We start from the raw sequence: 25470 nt of genomic DNA on the forward strand, positions 1-25470 counted from the left end.
TCCTGAAATTGCCCACAGCAACCGACCTCCGAGCAGACTGGCCGACTCGGCTGCAAACCGTGTCGATGACCCGCGGACCAGGGGCACTCGGGCCGACAGCCTGGCCCAGCAAACCTCGGGCAGAGGAGGAACGTGCGCGCCGCTGCCAACCATTCCGCGGGAGACAAGACCAACGCTGCCCCTTTACACGACCCCGAAATTCGTCCAGACATCAAACAGACTCCAACAGTGCTACCCAGCCGCGTCGAGTCTGCAGCACCACAACCGCCAACAAACGCTCCGCACTCTAAATTTTTTGGCGCATCCAAGTTCACAACAGCAGAGCCTCCCGAGCCACGGCAAAGCACCTCCACGACCCAGGCACACCCAAACATGCAGCCCCCCGAAGAACACGGCCTGACCATCCATCCCGTGCACGCTCACCCTCGGCGCCCCCGGCAACACAAACCGCTGCTCGGCATCAGGGGACAACAAACGTACCAAAAACTTCCTCTCTTTGTCCCCACCGCTCTCAAACACCGGCACTCACCGCAAAACACGTCGCAGGAAAGAAACCCGACGCAAGACCACGCTCCATGCAGGCGCAGGACGCCCGGCACAGAGGCCGGCGGGGGCACCATGAAGCAACAGCGCAGAGCAACCAAGAACGCGACGGCAGAAAAGGCCGAGCCTCGCTGCCGCGCTCAACTTAAACCCCTTAAGGGCCGCCCCTCACCCCTGCTGGCCCGCGCCCATAGGGCGATCATGAAAGGGGGCGGTAACGAGCTGGCAGCACCGTTTGTCGCGCGGAATGTGGGACTAAGATGCTGTCTCGCTTAGCTCCCCTTCGCGTCGCGCGGCCAGCGGCAATCACTTCACAGATACTTGAGAGGCATGCTTTTGACTTTGTTCAGCCCCTAGATTCAAGAGATATGCATGTACACACATTATACTTTAGTTAGTGTGAAATGATCTTCTGAGCCAGCTGTTTCCTGGAACTGTAGTGCAGCTGCTTTTTCCTGCTTCGTGCCTCTGAGTGTGCATGATATCGGTCTAATGGCATCTGTTGTAAGTTCCGGAGGGTGTGAATAGAGTGTGTATGCCGTGCCTTACAAATGTTATAACATCTGGAGGGGAGGGTGAGAGGGAGAGTTAAGTGTGCCCCCTTGTTTCTTTCCTGTGTTTTTTCTTTGTGGACAGTGTTTTGCTCACGTTAATGCGCACACATAGCTGCCAAGGTTTCACATTGTTATGTGTGACATTTTCATAATTTGGCAACATTGTTAAGGTCCTCTTTAAGACTGGGTGATTGCAGGACCAGTGCGACTTTCACAGGGAGCTCTGCACAGCACTGTTTTTACTGCAGAGTACCGCAGCATTTTCAGTCTGGGGAGGCCATTTTTTTAGTACTGCTAGGTCAGTGACAAGACAATATGCATGCGTACCAATGGCAAAGAATGACTTTATCCTGTCTAAAACATAATTCTTTCACCTCTACTCAAATAATATTATTTTCCTGACCAATATGTGACCACCACGGAATGTCATGCTATTCACAATCCCTGATTTTTCTAGTTAGTTCCGGAGTAGCATGCTACTGGATAAAAAAGCACTTCAATGCCTCGTCAAGGGTAGTAAGCGCTATATAAATGCAATTACAATACAATACAATAAATCATGTGTAAATCAATGCATAGGATGCGTTACATAAGATAGTGTGGCTTACAAAGCTCTTCATAGCTCACTGACTTATATTAGAAGGTAACAAAAGGATCTCTTTGTTAAAAGCAGTGACCCATTTACCCATCTGCACAAATCTATCTGAACCTATAACAACCAAGCGTGCATTGCCTTTTTAAATAAATATGAATAAATACTAGCTACAGCGTCTTTTTTTTGCTCGTGACAAAATAAATGTGGATAAATACTGAAAAAATGACCAAAAAAGAAATTTGGATAAATACAGACAGAAATGCGGAAAAAAAAATACCATAAAACTGGGAGCCCTAATCATAAAGTAATGCAAGGGGGATAGTGTGACTTCAGCGAAGCACAATGTGTAACATGCGGATCAAAGATTTTTTATTTACGTAGACAGCTCAGCGGGCTACTGTTTTTGTCACAGGGACCCTTTTGTTATTTGCAGTTCATAAGATACAATCCATATATAGCACAGTGAGCTATGAACCGAAACCAAATAACAGCCTTATTGTTTTTCCCTAATTTTTCATTAATCTAAGGTTGATAAATAGGGTTCCTTTGGATAATAATAATAATTTTTTTTTTTTCCTCATTCTGCAATCGAGTGTATTTGGAGTTATCGGGGACCCATATCTCTACTTTCCAGTCCATCACAACATCTGGAGTCGGGGAAACTCGCTATGTTTCTTTACAAAGACGGGTCCCCTTACGTCCATGACACTTTCAATACTTTTTCTGCGAAGTAGGGGAGCTGGCCACCCTGACCACTCATACAAGCATCATGCCTGTGGCAAGTATCGCCATTGCATAATCATTGGAAATGTATAGAGATTAGCATTTCAGTGTTATCAGTCTCCCAATTAGTTAACAAATTGCGAATCTTCCCAAATCTCCCAATAGTTGTATTTCCTGCTAGGTTTCCCTTTCCTATCCCACTTATTTACTCTGTTCACGGAGGCCACCCATTCTAAATGTGTGGGGGGGACTGTTCTTATCCACTTAATATAAATTTCCCTTCGTGCCAGCAGGAGCAACATAAACAGTCTTGTTAAGACTGTTACCCCATCTTGATGACTGACCCCAAAAAGAACAAGATCCATACTTACAATAAGTGGTCTTCGCAGTACTGCTTCTAAGATTTTACTCACTTCCTCCCAGAAGCCATCAAGTTGGGGACACTGCCAGAATATGTGCACATCGTCATCCCTTGTCAACCCACATTTGGGACAGGATTTCGTATTAGTGCCACTGAATTTGGAAAGACGCTTCGGCGTCCAATAGGCTCTGTGGGAGGTAAAGAGTTGATTTCTCCTTAGGGTAGCAGATTTCACAATGGACCAACATTTGCTCATGGATACTTGTCACAGGTTTTGGAGGTCCAACGATGGAAGATCCTTCCCCCAGGTATTTTCCGGGATCCGCAGGTCCTCCTCCCTGGCTTCGATCATTGCCCAGTACCATAGTTTAATTTCTTTTCTCATTTGAGAAGTTGTTATCATCGATGCTTCTAGGGTGTTATTTCCGCTGCACTTCTCATTCAGCGTTCTTGTCCAACCAAAGAGTTGACAGTACTTGAATTTTGAGAGGGATGCATTTGTACTTGCACAAAGAGTCTCCCAGTCTATTAGAGTGTTCTTAGCTACTAATTGGTCCCATACCTGAAAACCTGATGTTTTAAGCGGTTTTGCCAAACTGTCTTTAAGGCACTCCGGAGTTCCTGGGGAGTCCCATATCTCGCTAACTCACTATAGTACGGGATATTGAGGGTACTCCTGATCTGACACCACAGTCTGGTTGCTGATTTTAACAACTTCAGTTTTATTTTTTTAAAGTACTTTGGGTGACCAAATTTGTACAGGAAGTGACCAGTATTAATGGTCATTGCTTTGAGATGTTCCGGATACAGGTCTTGATTGCCTAGTAAAACCCTGATATACTTAAATTGAAAGGCTCTGTAATATTCTACGAGATCAGGGCTAGCAATTCCTCCTCCTGATTTTTTTCTCCGAAGTTTTCCCCATGCAATACGAGAACTTTTAGAGGCCCAGATGAAGCTTGTTAATTCACCTTGTATTTTCTTCAGAGTGTCTCTCTTAAATTCTAGAGGGATTGCACTAAATAAAAATGTACATTTCTGGAGAATAGCCATTTTAATCAAATTAGATCTGCCCAAAAAGGTTAGAGGGAGGCCTCCCCATGCCTTCAACAACTTTCTTACTTCCGCTAGTATCCTGTCCAGATTTATCTTGGTTATTTTATCTAGGCTTTTAGTCAACTCTATCCCTAGATATCTAATTTTCTCCCTGGTATAAGTGCAATTTACTTGGGAGTTCCCGCTCATACTCTCTGTTTTTGATTGATTAGTTTGATATCCGGATATCCTACCAAAGTCATTTAGAGTGTCCTCAATAGCTTTAATGGATCCTACGTAATTATCCGTGAAAATCATCAGGTCGTCTGCATACAAAGCTATTTTCTTTTCCCATCCGTTATATTTGAACGGGGTTATTTCCGGAGTAGCTTTAAGCCTATGCGCCAACGGCTCAATGTATAGATTAAACAGTAGAGGCGAGAGGGGGCACCCTTGTCTAGTCCCTCTGTTTATATCTATACTCTCTGTTAAACTCCCATTTATTAAGATCTTAGCTTTTGGAGATCGATACAATTCTTTAACAGCTTCCTGAAAATTTTCACCTAGTTTATACTTTTCTAGCGTTGCGTTTAAAAACACCCAGTTCACTCCATCAAACGCTTTAGCCGCGTCTAGCGTTATTATTGGTAAGGGGATTTTCTCGCTTATCGCTATATCTATTGAGCCAATGAGCTCATGAGTAAGAACCTATAGATGCCTACCTCCTACAAACCCTTTCTGATCTTCTTTAATCAGTTTACCTGCAATTTTACCGAGCCTTTTTGCTAAAATTTGAGTGAAGATCTTATAATCACAATTAAGTAAGCTTATAGGACGATAAGATTGGCATTTTGCGGGATTTTTACTGGGTTTGAGCAAGATACTTTTCGTGGCGTCATTCCACGAGTCGGGAAGTCTCTCCTTCTCTATAGATAGATTTTGCTTAGCAAATTTGTGAGTGGGGAGGATAAAACGTCGCTGAGTTTAATGTAAAGTTTGTTTGGGAGAGCATCCGGCCCTGCTGCTTTGCCCCTCTTCAGGCCTCTCAGTACATCTTCTACCTCCTCCTTCATAATTGGGGCATTCAATTCTTCCTGTTCCTGATCTGATAAGACTGGTAAATCCAGGTTTTCAAGGTACTTAGCTAACTCCTCACTTAGTGGGGCAATATCCTCAGTATAAAGCAGGGAAAAAAAATCTACGAATTCTCTCCTTATTATTACATCTTCTGAGCTAATATCTGAACCATCCTGTGGTAAGATGTTGTATATCTTATTTCTACTCGCATCCGTTTTTATTTTCCACGCAAGCAGCTTGCTGCACCCCTCCCCATACTCATAGTGTGCCAACTTGCTTGCCTTCCATCTCTCTCTGAGTCTACTCTCTAATTCTCCTGTTAACTGTTCTTCGTGTTTCCCCTTATCCTCTTCCAACTTCCATTTTGTTTCGGGATCTGCCTCTTCGTCTATTAATAGCTCTAGGTTTTTGATGTTAGTTTCCAACCTTCCTATCTTTTGTTTAGATTTTTTTGTTTTGTATGCAGACAAACTGAGTATCCTCCCTCTTATAACCGCCTTATATGCGTCCCATGTGAGCTGCGGGGATACTTCCTCCTTATTATTCTCAAAGTACTCTGTTGATTCTAGTTTAAGTTTCTAAATGTTTTGGGGATCACTAAAGATAGTGCGGTCCACAGTCCATCTTACTTCCGGCTGCTGACTACCCATTTGGGTCTTTAGTAGCACGGCTGAGTGGTCCGACAATATAGCAGGTAAATGTTCAACTTTGAAAATTGTATCTGCCAGTGCTTTATCCGTTAACAAAAAATTGATTCGAGATTTTATTCCCAATCTTTTATTTTTGAAGGTAAAAGGGTGTTTTTTATCCCCCTTCTCCTTCCAAATGTCCGCCAAACCCAAATCTCTTTTATAAATCCCCAACCACTCCCGCATTTTAGGAAGATTAACCTGTTTCATGGGAGGTTGACGATCTACCTTAGGGTCTGGAATCAGATTAAAGTTCCCTCCCAAGATCACCGGGGATGCACACGATAAAAGGTGGGTATACAAGCTCTGTAAGGGAGAGGGGTCATCAGAATTAGGTCCATAATAACCCGCTATTGTATAAGGTGTGTTATAAATTCTTACCCTAGTAATTGCCCATCTGCCCTTTGTATCAAGTTCAGTCTTTTCAATTTTTACTTTTATGGATTTCTTGAAGATTATCGCTATTCCCTTTACCACGCATTCCTGATCTGTACATACATAACAGTCCACCCACTTCAATTGTTTTATGATATCCTCCCATTCCATCTTCAACAAATGCGTTTCTTGTAGAATTATGATCGCGCAGTCTGCCATCCTCAGATATTCAAGAATTCTTCGCCTTCTACTTGGAAGCCTTAGCCCATTCACATTCCAAGATAGTATGTTAACATTTTTCCCCAACATATCTTCTTTTTCTCACATGCTGATTTTCCATGTCCTCTCTAGACCTATAGTTCGCAAGCCCTAATAACTCCTTTTCTGCCTTCTGAGGTTTTCTTTTCATTTTTCCCCTAATTTGCTCCCCACCCTTGTGCATAATTTTATATTTTTGAAATTTTTGTGATATAAAAACAACCTCCCTGGGGAAGCCTCCCTTCTTTTCCTCCTGGGCTGCGTTATTAGCCCCTTTTGAGCTCCGTGACTGCCCGCTTTTTACACAAAGTGCTCCCTTTTTCATTTCTGTTACGAACAGACTTGGATATAGTCTCCCATTAAGCTAGTTACTGTTTGATTCTCCTCTCTCCTGCAGGGATTAAGAATCAGCTACCAGACCTAGAACTAGACCCAAACTCCGGCCCAGACTGCATTCTCACTTGATCCTTCATCTGTTCCAGGAAATGGGCCACTTCAGCAGGCTCCCTTATATTATGCATTTTATTTCGCCACATGATTCGAAGTGCGGCAGAGAACTTCATTTGTACCGTAGCCCCTAGGCTTTTCAACTCCTGCATATATTGACCTAATTCCCTTTGCCTATCTTGAGTTGCTTTGGAGATATCAGAGCAGATCCTAAATGACCAATCATTTTTGCTATGCGGACCGCTTTTTAACGCCTCACTTAGGATTCTCTCTTTAATGGTATAGGTTTTGAAGTTTATCAAGATTTTCCTTGGGTTCTTTTTTTCTTTATTTCTACCGAAGGGGTCTCGATGTATTCTTTGAATGTCTTCAACTAGTCCTATCTCCCTTGTCCATGGAAAGTGTTCCTCGAGTAACTGTACTATAAACTTTTTTACGTCAGTTCCCTCTTTCCCTTCTGGAATATTCAGTATTCTCAGATTGTTTTTTCTAGCCTGGTTTTCTAAGGATTCCAGTTTATCATTGGTACTTCTGCCACTTTCTTTGAGAACCCTTATATCTTTTTCATTTTTTTCCACTTTTTTTGAGAGACCATCCAGTACTGACTCTACAACTGTAACCCGATCACTTAGAGCAATCATCTTATTGTCTAGTGCTTCACATACTTCCTGGATTTTGCTCTGATTTGTTTCCGACATGGCAAATTTTGCCCTCATTTCCTCTAACATTTTTTCCAGAATCAATTCTGTTGAGGTTAGTTCCGGGACTTGGGTTTGAGATCGCTCTCTTCCTGACCGGTCTTCTTTATGCAGTGAACCCGATTGATCTATTGGTGGGTAAGGGTGTATGGTGTCTGGGCCTTCCAACCCGTCAGTTATTAGGTCTGCCTGTACTTGTATTGTGGTAGTCGTCAACTTTTCTTGCGTTGGATCCCCACTTCTCCCATCTATTATAGAAGGTAAGGGTATATGGTCTTGTAGAGCCGACATACTTGGTATTGGTACTGTGTTTAAAGACCCGGCCATCGGTGGACAGGATTTAGGGAGCGAGGTAGGAGCGATTCTTTCAGATAGATTAACCTCTTGGACCCCTTTGATGGAAAATGTCTGTCTCTGGTCCTGGTCCTGGACCTGGACTCTGAAAAGGGATCTAAGAGAAGGAGTGACTCGAAGAGGTGGGTCTGGAGCACTTCCGATCTTTCCTATCTCTTTAGGGGTTTTCCTCTTAGTGTAGAAATTATTGGGGTCTAACTAAGGAATTTTCTTAGACTTTCTTTTGGTGCTACGGGGGGCAACAGCCTGTTTAGACACAGATGGATTCGTATATTTGAGGAATTGCCTGTTTCTCAAGCAGTAACTTGATATGCCTTTCTCTTGGATTGCACTGACTTTTGTCACCTCTGTGACTATCTCCTCCACAGGCACCGGTACTGCCGCCCTTCTATCCTCCTCTGTATTACTACTGCTAGCCTCCGTGTTCGCTTCTGTGCATTCCACCTCAACCTCCACTCTTAATTCGTGTACTTGCTCTAGATCTGAGTTGTTTGAATTATCTGTGTTTTTTCCTCCCCCCTTCAGGACCTTACCACCCCCAAATCTCCTTACACCCCTAGAGTTATCAAGATTGTTCATCCGTTGCTGTTTCTGTGAGCGTTGTGCACTGGGAGTTTCCTCCGCTTGCCTTACGTCCTGGGAAGGTGAAATTTGGGTGTTTGTGCCTCCCCCACCTTCTCTTCCACCCTGTACATGCACTGAGTTAGATGTTTTCCTCATTTGGTCCCCTAAGGATTCCTTATTTCTGACATTAAACACAGCATTTTCAATATCCACCTCTCCTAAGCTGCTTGCCGCCCCCTTTTCTGTGTAAGTTGAGGAATCTTCGGAAGATTCTACGACTTCTACCAGAGGGCTGCAGAAAAACAGTAATCCATGCCACAGTGACATCAAGGCTGGATTACGCAAACACCCTCTATCTGGACCTACCAAAGTACCTAACTCAGCGGTTACAACTGGTCCAGAATGCGGCTGCGAGACTGCTAATGCGGATCCCTTTTAAGCATTCGGTCTCTCCGCACCTTCTTTCACTTCATTGGTTACCAGTAGCCAGCAGAATCAAATTTAAGGCATTCACGTTGGCCTTTAGATCTCTGTATGGCACCTGCCCTAAGTACCTGAAAGCTCGGTTGCCGAGATACATCCAGGCGCGCTCTCTTCGCTCTAACTGCCGCGTTCAGCTTGCAGTTCCACGAGCAAAAAGGGCTCGGCTGGGAGGACGATCTTTCGCGGCCAATGTGGCGGCACTATGGAACACTCTGCCCCCAGCGCTTCAGCAGGCCCCCTCCGAGTCCTGCTTTAAGCAGATGCTGAAGACCTGGCTCTTCACCCAACCGCGCTAGGCGCTTAATTCTGCTCCTTGGGGTCATGCCTGTTCTTCTAGCGCCGGGACACCTCCGTGTGAGGTAGCTGTTCGCGCTCTATAAAATGCCATATTATTATTATTATTATTTATTTCAAACCATTGTAAAGGGTCACTCGCCTGTATTCCGATCTCTCCCTTTGACTGCCGTTTTATCTGTCCTCTTGCAGCGTCCTCGGATTTAGACAGACACCTAACACCTCCACCGCCGACTTCGTTCCCTCTAAACAGAAAGGAGACTCTGCCTGCGGCCCTCCGACAAGCCCCGCGAGCCTCCCGAGCTGCACTCCACAGCCCCGCGTACGGCAGCGTCACCAGTCCCCACATCCCCCGGCTATCTGCGCACCGATCCGCTAGTGCTGCGGGGGGCAAGCTCGCCTGTGTAGATGTCGGCATGCGAACACCTCCACCTCCTCGTCTTCTCTCCCGGGCAATCCTTTTGACAAGCGGCGTGGCTTGGTGCAACTCCGGAGGAAGGAAAACTCTCGAGGGTTAGTACTTTTCTTTTTTTCTTACTTCTGCAAAAGCGAGATTGTCAAGAGCTTTTTACCGAGTGCTCCTCATTTTACTTGGGCTGTGGACTCTACGGCGGAGATTAAAGTTAATTGAAGCCTTACTGGTAACTATTCGGTGGGGAGAAAGTAATTTGGGAGCACTTCTACGCGTTTTTTTCCATTTTACTGGGTAGTAATTCCGGAGCTCCCGACCTAGCGTTCTAGCCGGCCGCCATCTTCCCCTCTTATATTACTTATTAGTAAGCACAACCCCAATGTTATGTTTTAAATCCCGAGTTTGTATTTCTCCAGACTAAGGGCCAGATTATGATGGCGGGCAGACCGATCGCCACCAGTTCCTCATTTCAACCGCCAGATTTCAACACGGCCAGTCGGATTCACAGCGGGTGGCGCAGAAGACCGCCACCTCCACCAGAAACAATGATCTTGACGGGGCAGTGGTGGAATTTGTAGTCCCGAATGGCAACGGCAGAAGGCCGCCATGAAAAGGCTGTCAGAAACTGAATTTGGGGCCCCAAACAGGGCCCCCATCCATCGTGGGCCACTGTTTTTGTGGTCTTGGGGGCATATATAGTGCCCCCACATGTAGTGGCACCCGATCCATCGATGTGCAGGAAGTGTTCCTTTTCATGGAGGCTTGTGCTGCCTTTTCCTGGGCCACAACACAAGTCATTGTGAAAAGGAGCACTTTGCAACCAACAGCCCGTAGCTCACATCGTAATGCAGTGGTCGGAACCCGAGGAGGACGTTTTGCCATTTACTGACAGAACCACTTCTTGATTTGATCAACTGGCGGTATAAAAAAGTTATAATCCCCATGGTTTTCTCATTCCGGCTTCACAGAGCGGAATTATCTGGATTTCAAGTCCTGTCGGGTACTTCTTCATTAAGTCCTGAGAAAGAGATCATTTTTCTATGGAATATTGTGGCACATTATTGACTGGTTTCCTACCTCATTGCTGGGGCGTTGTCTAACTGCAACCTAGGACCCTTCCCCTCAACCCCGTCCTGAGGAAGACCCATAGCTGAGGTTTTGATCCTCCCTCCACAGCGCAAGGGTCAAAATGTTGACGATCTCCCCCAATTTGGGGCCTGCACCCCTGCTCCCCCTTCCCTTTGATTACCTACACAGATGCTGTGACACTGTGACAAAAACTACAGTAAATCCTATGAAAAGACCCGTGGGGCAGGCCTTCCTTTTTGCTAAGAGAAGAGAACCTTAGCCCGTTCAAAAATGATTAGATTCTCCTCTTAAAACTTCCTTTATTCCTTTCTCTTCTTCACTTGAGCACTTACCTTTGCACTTCCTACTGCACCTGGCATCAACCCCCAATCTTTACTGTCTCAAATTATATATATAATGTAAATATATAATGTAAATAAATTGCAAATTTATGTTGCCCCAGATAACTTTGCGTCCAGAATTACTTTGGGTACTGTTAATATTAGATACGCATTTGGCTGTTTGTATGCTTTCTTCTTCTTTTTACTTTACAGGATTAAGTCCCGTACGAAACTAAAAATCAAGAAAAGTTCTTCATTTAATGTTTTGACTAAATTATGTCTAGGACCACCTTGTTCACTATACCGTCCTACACATTGTAGTCCTCATTCTCTTAAGCAGGGCCATTGGAATGATGCATCCAGGGAGGGCCAACTTATACGGCAGGGTTGAGTAAATTATGCAGCAAGAACTTGTTAACACTGTCTCTGCATAGGTTGCACCTCATTAGTACCAGTTCAACACCCAAATATAGCAATAAGCAACAGAAAGTTGACCAGTCACCCTTTCTAAAGAGCCTTCCACTGCGCAGAAAACAGCCAGGCTGTTAAATAATTACAATGGCCCTGGTCTCAAAAAACATGTCCTATACAATGGTTTTCACACTTATACAAGCTATTTTAGCTGTATAATATGTGTGTAATATAATGCACTCCAACACCCTACTATACTCTACATACTTGGAATGAGGGGTTCCATTGGAGGGTGGTACTGATTGAATGCTTGGAGAGAGAGGTTTGGGAGGGGGCACAACAAATATCCTCACACCATCTGACATCAGCACTAAAGCCAGCCCTGTCGGGACATAGCTGTCACTCCTGCACCCTGTACAGAGCCCCAGCCCTGAGATAAAAACACTGCAGCAGCTGAGTGTGGGACGGGCTGGTGGGAAGGCATAGTCTATGAACAGAGGGATTTAAATGTATTGTAATAGATGTTTCTATAAAGTTTTTATTTCAACATTTCCAGTTAATGAAAAATGGAGAGCACAAGTAGAAATCCCTACATAACATGACTGGTGTGCTCTAATTCCAGTGTCTTCTAGTGCCACTCTGTAACCTGCCAGACACATGTTCCTGGCTGGAAGTGTGGATGGATTTCTCCCTAATTCTTTACAAAATAGCCTTTTTGTAACAGTGATTTCCCACCTACTTGTATGTATATGATATTTCAGTTTCGCAACCCCAGCCAAAAGGCAGAGGAACACTGTTCAAGGTCCGAGACAAAATGGAAGTCTGGACACCTGTGCCAAATATTCGAGGGATATATTTTTTCCAACATTTCACCCTACACTGCGCAATAAGTGTAGTTGCAGTACACACGAAAGTGAAGGAGTAGAGTAGCACCATATTTTCAATGATATGGTGCATTGGAATTGGGATTGAAAGGTTTTACATGGGCTCTACTCCCATACCTAGTGAGCGGGCTAAGAATCTTGGGATCTGGGTTGATAACAAACTGTCCTTCGATTACCATACCAGGCAGGTGGCAGGTGCTTGTTTTGGGATATTGAAGAGACTGCGAAAAACCCTTGACGCCCTTCCCACTGCATCTAGAAAGATCCTGGTTCACGCCATGGTAACATCTCGCCTGGACTATGAAACATTTTATACTTGGGCGCTACTGCAAGATGCCTGCAGCGCCTGCAGTATATTCAAAATGCAGCAGCTACGCTAGTTCTCAGGCTCTCTAAAAGGGCCTCAGCGACTGGTGCGCTGGCTTCTCTCCACTGGCTCCCCATTAGGGAGAGGGTGAAGTTCAAGGCCTTGTGCGTGAGTCATAGGATTTTACAAAGAAAGGGCCCTTCATATCTTCACAGTCTTCTCTCGCCCTATGCACCGACCAGACTCTTAAGGTCTGGCGGAAAGGGCACTGTACAGGTTCCCAATTTTAAGAGAGCCAGAATGGGTGGGCGTTCCTTTCGTTACCTGGCAGCCCAATTGTGGAATTCACTCCCACAGACACTCCATTTGGAGCATTCCGAAACGACATTTCGGAAAGGTTTGAAGACCTACCTCTTCCCTGCAGCCAGGTCTGAATGATTGGCGCTCCTGTCCCTTTTTTTGCCACAGTAGCGCGGGGACACACTGGTCCAGTGTAGCCATGCGCTTTACAAATGCAACTATTATTATTATTATTATTATTATTATTAAGTTACACAGTGAACCCTCACATAATCTCTCTGTTCACTCCCTATGCAACTTCTTCATGACTTGGTTCCCTTTTCTCTATGTGTTCCCACCACTACCCAGCCATTTGTTTCTGCCTCTGTCCCCCCAAATGCTATCTCTTGGTTCCTTTTTAGGTTTCGCCTGTCGAAAGCTGCGCAAGCAGCGTTTCGCGCAGGCGAAAACTTTTGTGTAGAGTATGTGTGTGTAGTCCCGCCCCTCTGTTCCATTGGCTAGCTCCATAAATGGAGGCTAGCCATTGGAACAGAGATCTGTCCGTCAATGCCGGAGCAGATTCATGGGCGTTCCCGAGAATTTTAGGCTTTTGCCCACGTCATGCGGCGGTGGGCGGTGTTTTTTCTTTTTGTTGAAGGTTTGTTTTGGTCATTTCTCCTGGAAGGCACCGCAACGAGGGACGTCTGCCTGGCATCGGCTAGCAGGTAAGCGGCATATTTTACTCCCGTTCCCGCCCCCCCTCCTGCTGTCCGTGAGCCCGCCCCCCCTCCCGCTGTCTGTGTGCCCGTCCCCACCCTCCCGCTGTCCGTGAGCCCGTGAGCCTGTCCCCCCTCTCGCTGTCCGTGAGCCCGTGTGTAAATGCATCGTAAATGCTTGTTCAAAGTATGCCGAAACATGCTCGAGCCTCTGTTTACTGTGTTGAGCACTGAGCCTGTGACAGATAGCCTCACTTCGCCATCGAGTGTGAGGCCCGCGCGCATTTTCTATCCCTAGGATGTAGTTTAATGTACACCCCCTTGAATTTGGCAGTGAGCTTGGAGGCGACCTGACATATGGAATTAACCCTCTCACTGCCGGTGTTTTAGTAAACATTAAATGGCGACGCCAGTCACTCCTGAGTGATGCCCCTGTGTGGTATTTCCGAGTGTAATGCATTCTCTGACACCCCCAGCAGAAGGAAGTGGGCAGGGAGCTGCGGGCCTCTACCACCCCCGGAAGTCCTGCCACCAGCCGGATCCGCAGAGCCCTGCAGCTAGCCCCAACGGTAGCCCACTCAGTGCCAGCCCCCGCAGCCCGGTCCGGAGGGGCCCTGGCGACAAGTACAACCGCCTGGAGAACCTACTCGGCATCATCGAGAGTGAGAGATGGCCACCTCGGGTAAAGTCGCTGCTCGCTCTTTTCTCAATATCATATTTAGTGACTGGACTTTACATAATGTCTCCCTGGTTGCTTGAAATGTTGAAATGGGACGTTGCATGTTTATTTGCATATATAGATGTATACACATTTAAAACAATGCTCTTAACAGCCGGCCGCTGCCCGTCTACCCGCCCCAGCCCCTCCCTCCTACTCCCCATTGTCGTGAGCTTACCCTCAGCACTATCCTCTGATGTCTGCTCCCTTTGCCCCGCCCCTTTGCTCCTTGACGCCTCCCAGCCCCTCTCTTGCAATAAACATGAACATGCTAGCTGCCTCAGGGTTTCTTCCCCCTCGCCTTCCCTTCCTGTCGCCCCCAGTCCTAATGTCCCCCCCATAGCAATAAAGTAAAAACACACTATGGCGCTGCATTCACTGGCTGCATCGGGTCTTTTTTCCCAGCCGTGCTGCACAGCAGCCGCTCTGCTGTATAGCATAGCTAAAAACACATCGACAAAGTCAATAATTCTCATTGGCGATACCCATTTCTCTTTGCCTATGGTTGTTTTCCTGTGTCAGGTCTTGGCACATTCAGCAGCTGTGGGACACAATGTGGGCCAGGAGGGCACGGTCCCCATCAGGTTCCCCTCTAGAGACGCCAGTGCCCCCCAAGATAAAGAAGCGCCCTCCTTTCCTCATGACTGTGCACACACACATGCAGGGTCCTTTTTACAATAACATCTCTACTACGCAGGGTTTATAGTCAACTTAACTGTGGTAGGAAGAGCTGTGTGGCCCTTAATATTACACGCCCACATGGAAGTGGCGAGTTGCAAAGAAAGCCAGATAAAACCAAAAAACAAACGCTTTCCCCAATAAATCTATTCATCGAGTAAATTTTAACAGGCCCTGTGCCACCAAATTATCAGTGCTTGTTACTGTTTGCGAGAGATTAAGCTATTGGCATTGTAAATGGCAATGCCATTTATTTATCTGTTTTCAAAACCAACACATAAATAAAATATTTGTCATTTACAATGCCAATAGCTCTAACTTTTACAACGGCGAAACCGTTGCATTGTAAATGCTTGTTTATGTCTGATCTACCTTTTTTTCTCTTTTCCATCTTCTCTCTGCCACCCTCACCATCTTTCTGCATCAGATTTTTTCTCTTTTCTCTGATTCATAGTCTTCGGTTGTCGTCTTTTCTTTTCTCTTTTCACCTTGCTTGCTTTCCTCTTTTCTCACTGTTCACTATCACTGTTCAACCTTCTGTCTCTCCCTCAAGGCATATAACCCTCTCTCCTTTCTTACCATCATTTCCCTCTCTTTTTCACACTCTCTGCTACTGTATGTGAACTCTAAGGGTCTGAATACGAGTCTGGTGGTCGACTTATGGTGGCGCGGCGGTGGCAGTCCAGCGACTGCCGCACCTGGGGTCCGACCACCCTATTAGGACTAGGGCGGTCCGACCGCCATTTCACCACTGTAATCCCCAGGCAGCAGGGATCCCAGGTGGTGGCGCGGTGGTGTTAGGGCCGCAATATGCTTGGTGGTGCCCTGAGGCACTGGCCAGCAAATTACGACTTTCCTCACCGCCAGTGGTCTCATGGAGGTTCTTCCTCCATGAAACTGCTGGCGGAGGGGAAAGAAAGGGGGCTTTACAGGGCCCCCTCTTGCCCCTGTGCACAGGGGTGCATGCAGGGGGGCACATGTTGTACCCCCGGAATGTATGCACCCTCAGTTCCTGCACAGGAAGGAATGCACAATATGGTGCATTCCTTCCCGTGCAGGAACGTCCACTGGAAGTCCAGAGGCACTGTAGTTTAAGGTTTAGAAGGAGATTTTAAACTGCGTTGACGTCAGACTGCCACGACAGCCAGACAGCAAAAATACTTGTAATCCGGCAGGCAGTGAGTCTTGGCGGTGCGGGAGTGTGGCGGTGGCGTGCTGCCTTCTTCATCATATCCAAAACTGGTAATCAGTCCCTAAGTCTATGTTCAGGAACAGAGTGCTGCTTCTGGCACTATTATTCATTATTCTGGGTAGAATTGTGACATTTGCCTCCTATGTCGGTTGCCAAATTCTACTTGGAGTGTATATGTTTAAACCTTTTTTCATCTTTAAATCTGTCCAGCTATTTGTGAATGTTTGCTCAACACTCCAATGTATAGTACAAAGTAAAGAAATAGACCTATTTTGGCTTGTACTTCTGTCAGCTGTTTATTTTTAATCGTGCAACCTCCTCAGATGTGTCCCTAAAAATGACCTTTTGTCCTGAATTTTTATCCTGAATTTTTGCCCTTTTGTCCTGATTTTTTACTGTCACAGTCCAGAATTTGCCCTGTTGCCAGTTGGTCACCCTAATGTGTATTTATCAATGTATGTGAGAATATGTGCAGTTACCTATGAGCATGTATTAGAAATGTATTGAAATATATTAATATTGAAATTTTAAGTGAAATATGTTTTGTACCATCGGCTACCTATTGCTATGTTCAATAAAAAAAATAAAAAATAAAAAAAGAGCATGCATGTTTGCACGTGTCTGTGTATTTATGAGCATTGCATGCTATGATATATTTATCATATGGAGAGCAGTGTGTTGTAATGTAGCTTGTCTTGTGCATCCTCCCTATGCTTGCGCCTGCTCTACTGCTTGGCCCTTGATGATGTCATCGGAATGTTGGGAGGGTTGAACAGTAAGGAGATGTCAGTTGGTATGAGGGGCTGAGCAGTGGAACTGCTCCTGGTGGGGTCTGTTTCCTGTAACTACATAACATCTTTTACTAAGGATCTTAAGTGAAGAATAAAGCTATAATCCTGGATACATCTATGGACTACAGAGCTTTCATTATTTTAACACAGTGCTTCTTGGCGCTGTCGAATAAACATAACTAACTCAGGGCTTGTGGCTAAACAAACTTTAACAAAAATAAAGGCTTAACACAAGAAAATTGGTGTCTGAATATCCTATATCGCTTACATTTCCAGGCTCCGAAAAGGCACACTTCAGCGCGGATTGACACAGGAGGGAATCCCACGTTTTGGCAGCAGCTGGAGCGGTGCTGTCAACAAAAATGATCGTCCAGGTCATGAGGGTTTCCAGACGTGCCATCTGGGCAGGAGTAAACCGCGTATTCGTAAATAGGCCCTGATAAAATCGCCCTGAGAGAAGTCATCCTGGCTTTGGCAGGAGGCCAGTGGGCGGCATGCATGTTGGGGCCACGTGCTCTCGTTTCGAACCGCTAGTAAGTAGCCGTGAGTCTATTGTGTGGGTGTTTATGTATCAATGCTTGTTTGTGTGCGTTTGTCTATGTGGGTGCATGTGTGCCATCTAGTGTGTGTGTCTGTGTATGGAGAGAGAGAGTGTGTGTGTGTGCGTGGTGTGTGTGTTTGCATGGGCGCATGAATAGACCTTTACATATGGGCATGTAACATTATGTGTACATGTGTGTATGTATGTCTGCGATCTCTGAGCATATATGTCTCTCTGCATGTTTGTCTTTGCATATGTACATGTGCATCCATGTGCTTGTGTCTGTAAGAATATATGTGTATCTGTTTGTATATGTGCATATGTATGTATTTGTGTGTGTGCATGCTCGTAAATGCCTGTAGCTGCATCACTGTGCATGCGTATATTTGCAGGGCACGAGTCGGGGTACAGCGGGTGGACGGCGTCCACCCACTTTTTTTACAGGGTGAACGCTGTCCACCCTGCAAAGAATTTGGGCCCCACTGAATAATGTACTGAACTCGTCCTGGTGTAATTTCCAAGCACCAGGACACTTTCAGCAGTGCCTGCACGTTGTTTGCTTTCCATCTGCAATAAGCAACAATGTACAGGCGGGACTGGGCTTTCTTATTTAAGACTCCTGCTGGGCCCATAACAAAGGACAAATTTGAGGGGTCATCAGGTCTCCTTTTGTTGGAGTCTTTGGCTGGGAGCAGTCAGGAGCCTCCCACCTGATGCAAATGAAGCACAGAAGAAACAAAGGCTCACACCTTGTTAGCACTTCACACATACTTAAGAAAGGCATCTTTTCACTTTGTTCAGTCCTTATTTAGGAGATATGCATGCAATGTAAGAATATCAGATGTGTTGCTCTTTCCCAGTATTTACTCAAAGCAGATTGCATTTATACAGAGCTTACTTCCCCTGAGGAGGCGTTGAAATACCACTAGTTGTTCTTGTATAACCCTACTCACTCCAATGCAGGGTGCCAGAGCGCTTTACATCAACATGTGCTTATTACATGTACAATAAATTATATAAGTTTGTAAATGAATGTAAATAATGTGTTATATAAAACTTGGGGATTACAAGGTGTAGAAGTCACATAGCATCTTCCATAGCTCACTGTGCTATTATTCTCGCAATGCGCTCAAACGTACATATGATAGACCTGCTAAACATATATTTGAGGGCTTTAAATCTGATGTCACTTCTTGTGATACCACTTCCTGTAAATTTGTGGCATGTGATGCCACTTTCTATGTCAATTCCTGTGCTGCCATGTGTGATGTTGTGCGCCGTGATGTTGCGTGTCGTGACGTCACTTGCATACTGCCAAACTAGGTCAGCCCCCCCTTTTTTTTTAGGAATTGTGCCCTGCATATATGTATGTCTGAGTATGTGTATGCGTGAATTCCTTTTTGTGCGTGCGTCTGAGAATACGTGCGCTATTCATTCGTGTGTGGATATGTAAATTAGCGCCTGTCTAGATGCGCATGTCTGCGTTTGTTCACGTGAACATGTGTGTGCATGTCTGTGAGTATCTGTGCCTTGTTTGCTGTGTGCATAGCTGATCTATAAGCTGGTGGGTGTTAGTATGTTTTCTTCTCTATTCTAGTTTATGAGCATGTGTGTGTGTTTGGTATTACTATAAGCATCCGTGTGTGCATTTCTGCACATCTGTGTGAGTACGTCTAATTACGAGCATCTCTACGTTTCTATATGCGAACATCTTGGGGCATTTCCGTGTTGGTGTTCCTCCGTGTGTATCTGTTATCGTTGGGTGTGTGCATTCTTTTGTTTGTATCTATGAGTGCGTGCGCAATCCTGTGTGCGCATCTTTGCGCATGTGTGTGCGAATGCCCGCGCATGTAACTGACGCTAACTTGTTTATCGTGACGTAAATGGAAACCGTTGGCTCAAACGGCAGTTCTTGTTTACAGAATTGGACATCGCCAGGTGCAAATTGCCCATAATCTACATCATCCCACCTCTTAGAAGATTCGCCTCGTTTAAAAGGGAATCCCTCTGCGGCGCCCACCTCGCTCGTGCTCCTTGACCCCATGCGGGGCGCGCACCGGGTGAGTATTCACCCTGCGGTTATATTTAGGCCGCCCGGGCCTGGAGACGCGTGTTTATGGCGGCATAGAAACCCAGTCCTTGGTTACGGAACGCACACCTGTCATCCATCCACTGAGGGCACGGACAGGGGGTGCCGAGGCCAGACTTGGGCTCGCGGGCCCCATTGGCAGAGGAGTGCTATGCCCAAAAGCTACCATACGCCTGTCTGGTAAGAGCATAGGTGCCAGTCGGAATCCAGCGGCCCTTTGGCTAGCTAACGAGGAATGCAGGCCCCTCCTCCAGCGGAAGCGTCAGGCTTTGTTCCGGGCCACTGGAATTGTGCGCAAGAGAGGACCAAATTATGCGGCGCCGAGGACTAAATTATGCGGCAAAAATGCCAAATTAGGCGGCACATTGTGTGTCAGTATTACCTAATTATTTTGGCAATTTTACACGTGTGAGCACTTTCTGTGTAAACGTTTTTCCTCATTAGTTCCACTTTGACACCCAAGTACTGAAATATGCAACAGAAATGTAACCAGTAAACTTTCGCGGAGATCCTTCCACAGGGGTTTTACAGACTTCTGCGTTTTCAGTAACTTTTGATCTGTTTGAGCTAGAAACAAAATTATTGTTTTGCTGAAGGCTCCAGATTATGCAACAGATGGTTAAAAAAGTGGCAAATTCATAATTATGTGGCTGTGAAATAGCATAATTCCAGAGGCACCATAGCGCCACTGGGACACCCTTTTATATTGTAGCATTTATATAGCGCTTCATACCCAGTTGTGGGGTGCCGAATCACGTTTCGGGCGAGTAGCATGCTATACTGTGGTGGGGCAGCTGGCTGGCAGAGTGGCTCCTTTTATTGCTGTGATCCTATGCAGGGAGCGGTTTGGTGTTGTGTGTGCTTGATCAGAGGTGCTTCTATCTTTGGGGTGCAGATCATAGCAGTGCGATGGAGGAGGTAGTGTGAGATACAGGACTTACGTTCACTTTGCAGGCCCCGTGCTATGTGTCATGGTTTCCATTTAGCAACACGTGCAGGGCAGAGGTGCTGTCAAAGGAGTAAAGTGATAGCAAGTGGGCCAGAATGGAAGTTGCTGACAGAAGCATTTCCAGCCCTGGGATGTTATTTAACTTTCCAATCTCTTTTGTGAGCTATAGTCTGAGGGAATTAAGGAACATTAGATTACACTTGTTTACAAGAGATGAGAGTGTGTGAGGGTCAAACACAGAAAGTAAAAACACCCAAGTTATTTGGGCTTCACTAAGTTGGTAGGTTTAGTTTAGTGAGACAAAGAGGAAAATGTATGAACCTTGAACCCTTCAAACAAGACCACTCCTTTTTCTAGCACTCACCAATCAATGAGTGAGACCATCAGCCTGTGAGTGAGACTGTGCTCCAAGGTGTGCATCTCACACAGTGGTCAGTCACCAGGCTGGCAGAGTGGTAGCTTCTGGTGGGATTCCACTCTGTCCAATTATAACTTGCCCGTAGTTCCCACACCCGCAGGGTAACAACACACATGTAATGAGGCCCTTGGATTTGACACTTGCACCAAGCAACCGTGCTCAAAGTATGAGCTCAACTTAAGGGCTGATTTAAAGTTTGGCGGTGTTGCAGCAGCGATGGAGTACCTTTTCTGCCAAACTGAATGATCGCCCGTCTGATTTACAGTCAGGCAGACCTTAAGTATCTCAGCAAGAAGCCTACTCTGGCTCAGTTGCTAACATACTCCTCTGACAGCCCAACGAAGTAAGGGCTGTTGGAGGCTTGGTCATACGGCAACTTGCACGATTTAGAGTGGGCAGTCAAATGGCCAGTTTTTACTTTCCCTTACCCTTGCGAAAAACCTGTTGGTAAAAGACAATGAAAACATTTAAATGACCCCCACAGCATTGGGAAAATCTCCCATGTTGTTGGGTGTCATTAGTTCGAAACAAAAAAAAACAAGCATTTGCAATGCAATAGGTCTCGCATTTACGCGAGTTTGAACTATTGGCATTGTGAATGACAATGCCTTTTATTTAAGTTTTGGTTTTTAAAAGATAAATAAAAGGCATTGTAATTTACAATGCCAATAGCTTAAACTTGCATAAATGCGAGATTTAATGCATTGTAAACCGTAGCTTAGGCTTCAGTCATGTGCAGTAGAGCAGACATGGCTCCTCGGAAACCGGATTATGCTTGCTTCTGTTCCTTGTTAAATGCATTGGTACGGCTTTGAAGTGGAAAGCCCTCAGATGAGAGAAATGCCCCAGTAGGAATCAGAAAGGAAAGTTATATTTTTTTCTGGTCTGGGTGTAGTTTGGCGGATGTGCAGAGACTTGCTTTAAATGTTTGCAGTGCGAGATTCGCGGTTACGGAACTGTTGCATAAAGACGCTTTTGATGGTTTTCAGCAGGCATGGATTGCCACCAGAATCAAGTCTAATGTTTCCTTTACCTAAATCTAGAGTAACTTTAAAAGCCTATGGTTCTCTTCTATAGTCTGTTATATTTTATTATTTAATCTGGACATACCCGCTTGAATAACTTTTATGTAATAATCTCAAAGAGCTCACGATAAAATAAATAAAAGCTGGAACCCGGTGACAGGAAGGGGGGAGAAGGGAGGGTGTAGTGAGAGCAGAGAGAGTGGGATACGGGAACAGCGAAAATACACAACAAATAAAGCGCAACCAGCGCGGCGTTTGTGAAAGGGCTCTGCGCAGATACAAAGAGTTTACAAACCAAAAAACAAGCTGGAGACGGTGACTGGAGCGAAAACACACAACAAATAAAGCACACAACGCTGCGGCACTTGTGAAAGGGGGCTGCGCTGATACAAAGAGATTACAACCCAAAAAAAAAGCTGGAGATGGTGACTGGAGCGAAAACACACAACAAATAAAGCACAACCAGCGCGGCCCTCATGAAAAGGCACTGCACTGATACAAAAAGCTTACAAACCAAAAAAAAAAAAACGAGGAGCTGGTGACTGGAGCAAAAACACACAACAAATAAAGCACAACAAGCGCGGGGCTCGTAAAAGGGGGCTGCGCTGATACAAAGAGCTTACAAACCAAAAAAAAGCTGGAGCCGGTGACTGGAGTGGAAACACATAACAAATAAAGCACAACCAGCGCGGCGCTCGTGAAAGGGCGCTGCGCTGATACAAAGAGCTTACAACCCAAACAAGTAGTCCCCAAATAACAGATACAGATATTACGAGAGTAAGGGAACAGTAATTAGCAGGTGCCCCTCGGATAAAACCGGAAATTATGTATCGGAGCGGGGATAAATAAGGAGCAAGGAAACAAAATCCAACAAACCAATTAGCCAATTGCAAGAAGCAGCCCATATTGCCACATTACACTCCGGTAGAGTGTTTACAGCAGGTCTCGAAGAGACAGCGCGTGCGCTGCCTTGCGCGACCTAAAAATTGCAAGTTTGACATGAGGCCATCATGTTAGATGGATATTTCCATCAAACTTTTACCTCTTCTGTGGTCTCTGTCAAAGAGTTGTCCCAGGAGTCGCAGACAATTTTAAATATGGAGTGCAGGTCACCCGGACAGAGTATGTAATATACTCTAATCTCTAAAGCAGGCCCTTAGTCAAAGAGCAAAACTATTATCTAAGGCATGGGTCTTCAAACTGTGGGGCGCGCCCCACTGGGGGGCGCAGCATCCCCTCAGGGGGGGCGCACACTCCACCCCACCACTTTACCTTCCATTGTTCCTTCCGGGCAAATTAATTAGGCTTCGTGTGTCGAAGCCCGGGCTGCTGCTGCAGCTCGAGCTGCTTGGGGGCTCGGCAGGGCAGTGTCTGGAGTCTTATCTCCGGCACGCCCGAGTTTTTCACAGGTCTTTAAAGACCATGTGCAACAAAAGTATATTGTGGGCCTCCTCTGGGGCATAATTCCAGTCTCCCTGGTTATAGCTCTCACGTCAACATGTTCAACGAAAGACAGCAGCGTTTAATAAAAAGACAAGTGTAACTTTGCAATAATACCATTTCATTTGGAGAAGAGTGCAGAGGTTGTTTATAACGGGATTGTTTATTTTCATTCAAGAATTACCTCGCCATAAGTTCATATTTTTGATTTTCTCAAGGGCTGCATGTACTGTTACTAGTTGCATTACTGAAATGTGGATATACACGGTCGCTGCAGCTGCTGGAGAGTAAGATATTCCCTTTGGCACCCGATGCAAATTTCATCCCGCTCCGAGTAGGATCCTTGCACCGTCTGTCAAATGGAGCCAATTCTGCCACTCCGATTTTCGTTTGCTTCAAAAACTATTCCAAATCCTACAAACGTTAAGGTCACACTAAAAGAACTAGCATCATCTAAAATAAAACACCTGCCCCTAGACAGTATCTTTTTATGTAGTATTTTTTGTTCGGGCTCTTGTTTGACCTTTACTACTGTTTCGATGTCGCAGGTAAAGGGGCAGGACTACTTGTTTAGCACTTTACCCAGGCTCCACTACCTCAGTGAATGGACTTGACCCAGCTTCAGAGCTGAGGTGAGCCTGGTGCTTCCTTAAATGCACTCTGAACATTCGTGTCCATATTTCACCCATGTTCCTATGTGTAGCCAACTATACACCTTGTGTAATTGACCTGCCAGGCACGAGTTGAGCACTGCTAAATGTGATTTTTTTTTTTGGGGTGGGTTACATATATTCACCACTCAAATTACTTTAATATTTCACGATACTAATTCACCACTTACCGGTATGGGTTTCCGGAGTAGCGTGCTAATCGCCCAAAAAGCGCTTCGAGCCTCGTCAGGGGTAGTAGGCGCTGTATAAATGCAATTACAATATTTACATACCTTTGTAAACTGGTTACAGAGGCTGTTTGTTTTCTGGTTCGAGTACCCCATGGGCCCCCACTCTGCCTTTTTCTTCCATTTGGATTTAACTTTTTACTACCTTAGTGTGAGAATGTATTTCTTTAAAAGAAATATATACAGTAGGGTTACAAAACGAAAAATGCCAGCCATGTGTTGCTTAAAGAGCCTGCAAAGGCCTTGTCTTGACACTAAATAGGGTTATAAATAAAATTGCATGTATACATTTGCAATGTGACTTTTCAATCTTTGTTTTCTTTAATTATCAGTCATAGATCATTCAGGCAGCCCTAGAAAACAATTAAAATGCTTTCTGTTCAAAGCATGCACAGATAAGTGCTGTAAATAGACTTTATGGGACTGCTTATTTTTGTACCGACTGGGACATCAATATAATGGGCTGGCAACCCTAATCACAAGATTGGAAGTTTGTTTCAGGATGAGCACAATATTTATTTCCTTCACCCTTGATCCCTGGACACTGAATAATGCCATAAAAGCAACAGTGTAACTTGTATCTGAAACCCTATACCAGCCCTCAATAACATGATTGATTGAATAAAATTTATAACGCGCAGACAGTAACCCGAAGGCATCAAGGCGCCTAACAATACATATCTTGAATCTATAGACCTGACACCATTACAAGTATGCCTGCACAAAAAGATGTGTCTTCAAAGCACTTCTGAATGCCTGGAGGGTTGATAGGGATCTTAGTTCCAATGGGAGGGCATTCCACCACTTGGGCGCCAAGGAGGAAAAAGCCCTGCCACCCCATTTTGCTCTTCTAGAGCGAGGGACGGACAGAAGAGATTTAATAGAGGAACGTAAGTCCCTAGAAGGAAGGTAGCGGGACAGGATAGATCCTATGCCAGTGGAACTATTTTTTGAAAGAGCCCTGTAGGTTATACATAGGATCTTGAAACGAATACGATCCTCAACAGGGAGCCAGTGTAATAATTTTCTGGCCGCTGAAACTGAGGCGCGTTTAGGGAGATCCAGCACAAACCTGGCGGCAGCGTTCTGGACTACCTGCAAGCGCCGTAGTAGACTTTTACTCAGTCCAGCATACAGCGCATTGCAGTAGTCCAGACGAGAACCAATGAGGGCAACTGCAAGCTGTTTTCTTGCCTGTAGAGATAGATAATGCCTTATCCTCTTCAGGATATGGATAATGCCCCAGCAGGTAGAGATGGTTCT

Source organism: Lissotriton helveticus, chromosome 7, assembly GCF_964261635.1.
Source record: "Lissotriton helveticus chromosome 7, aLisHel1.1, whole genome shotgun sequence".
NCBI lineage: Eukaryota > Metazoa > Chordata > Amphibia > Caudata > Salamandridae > Lissotriton > Lissotriton helveticus.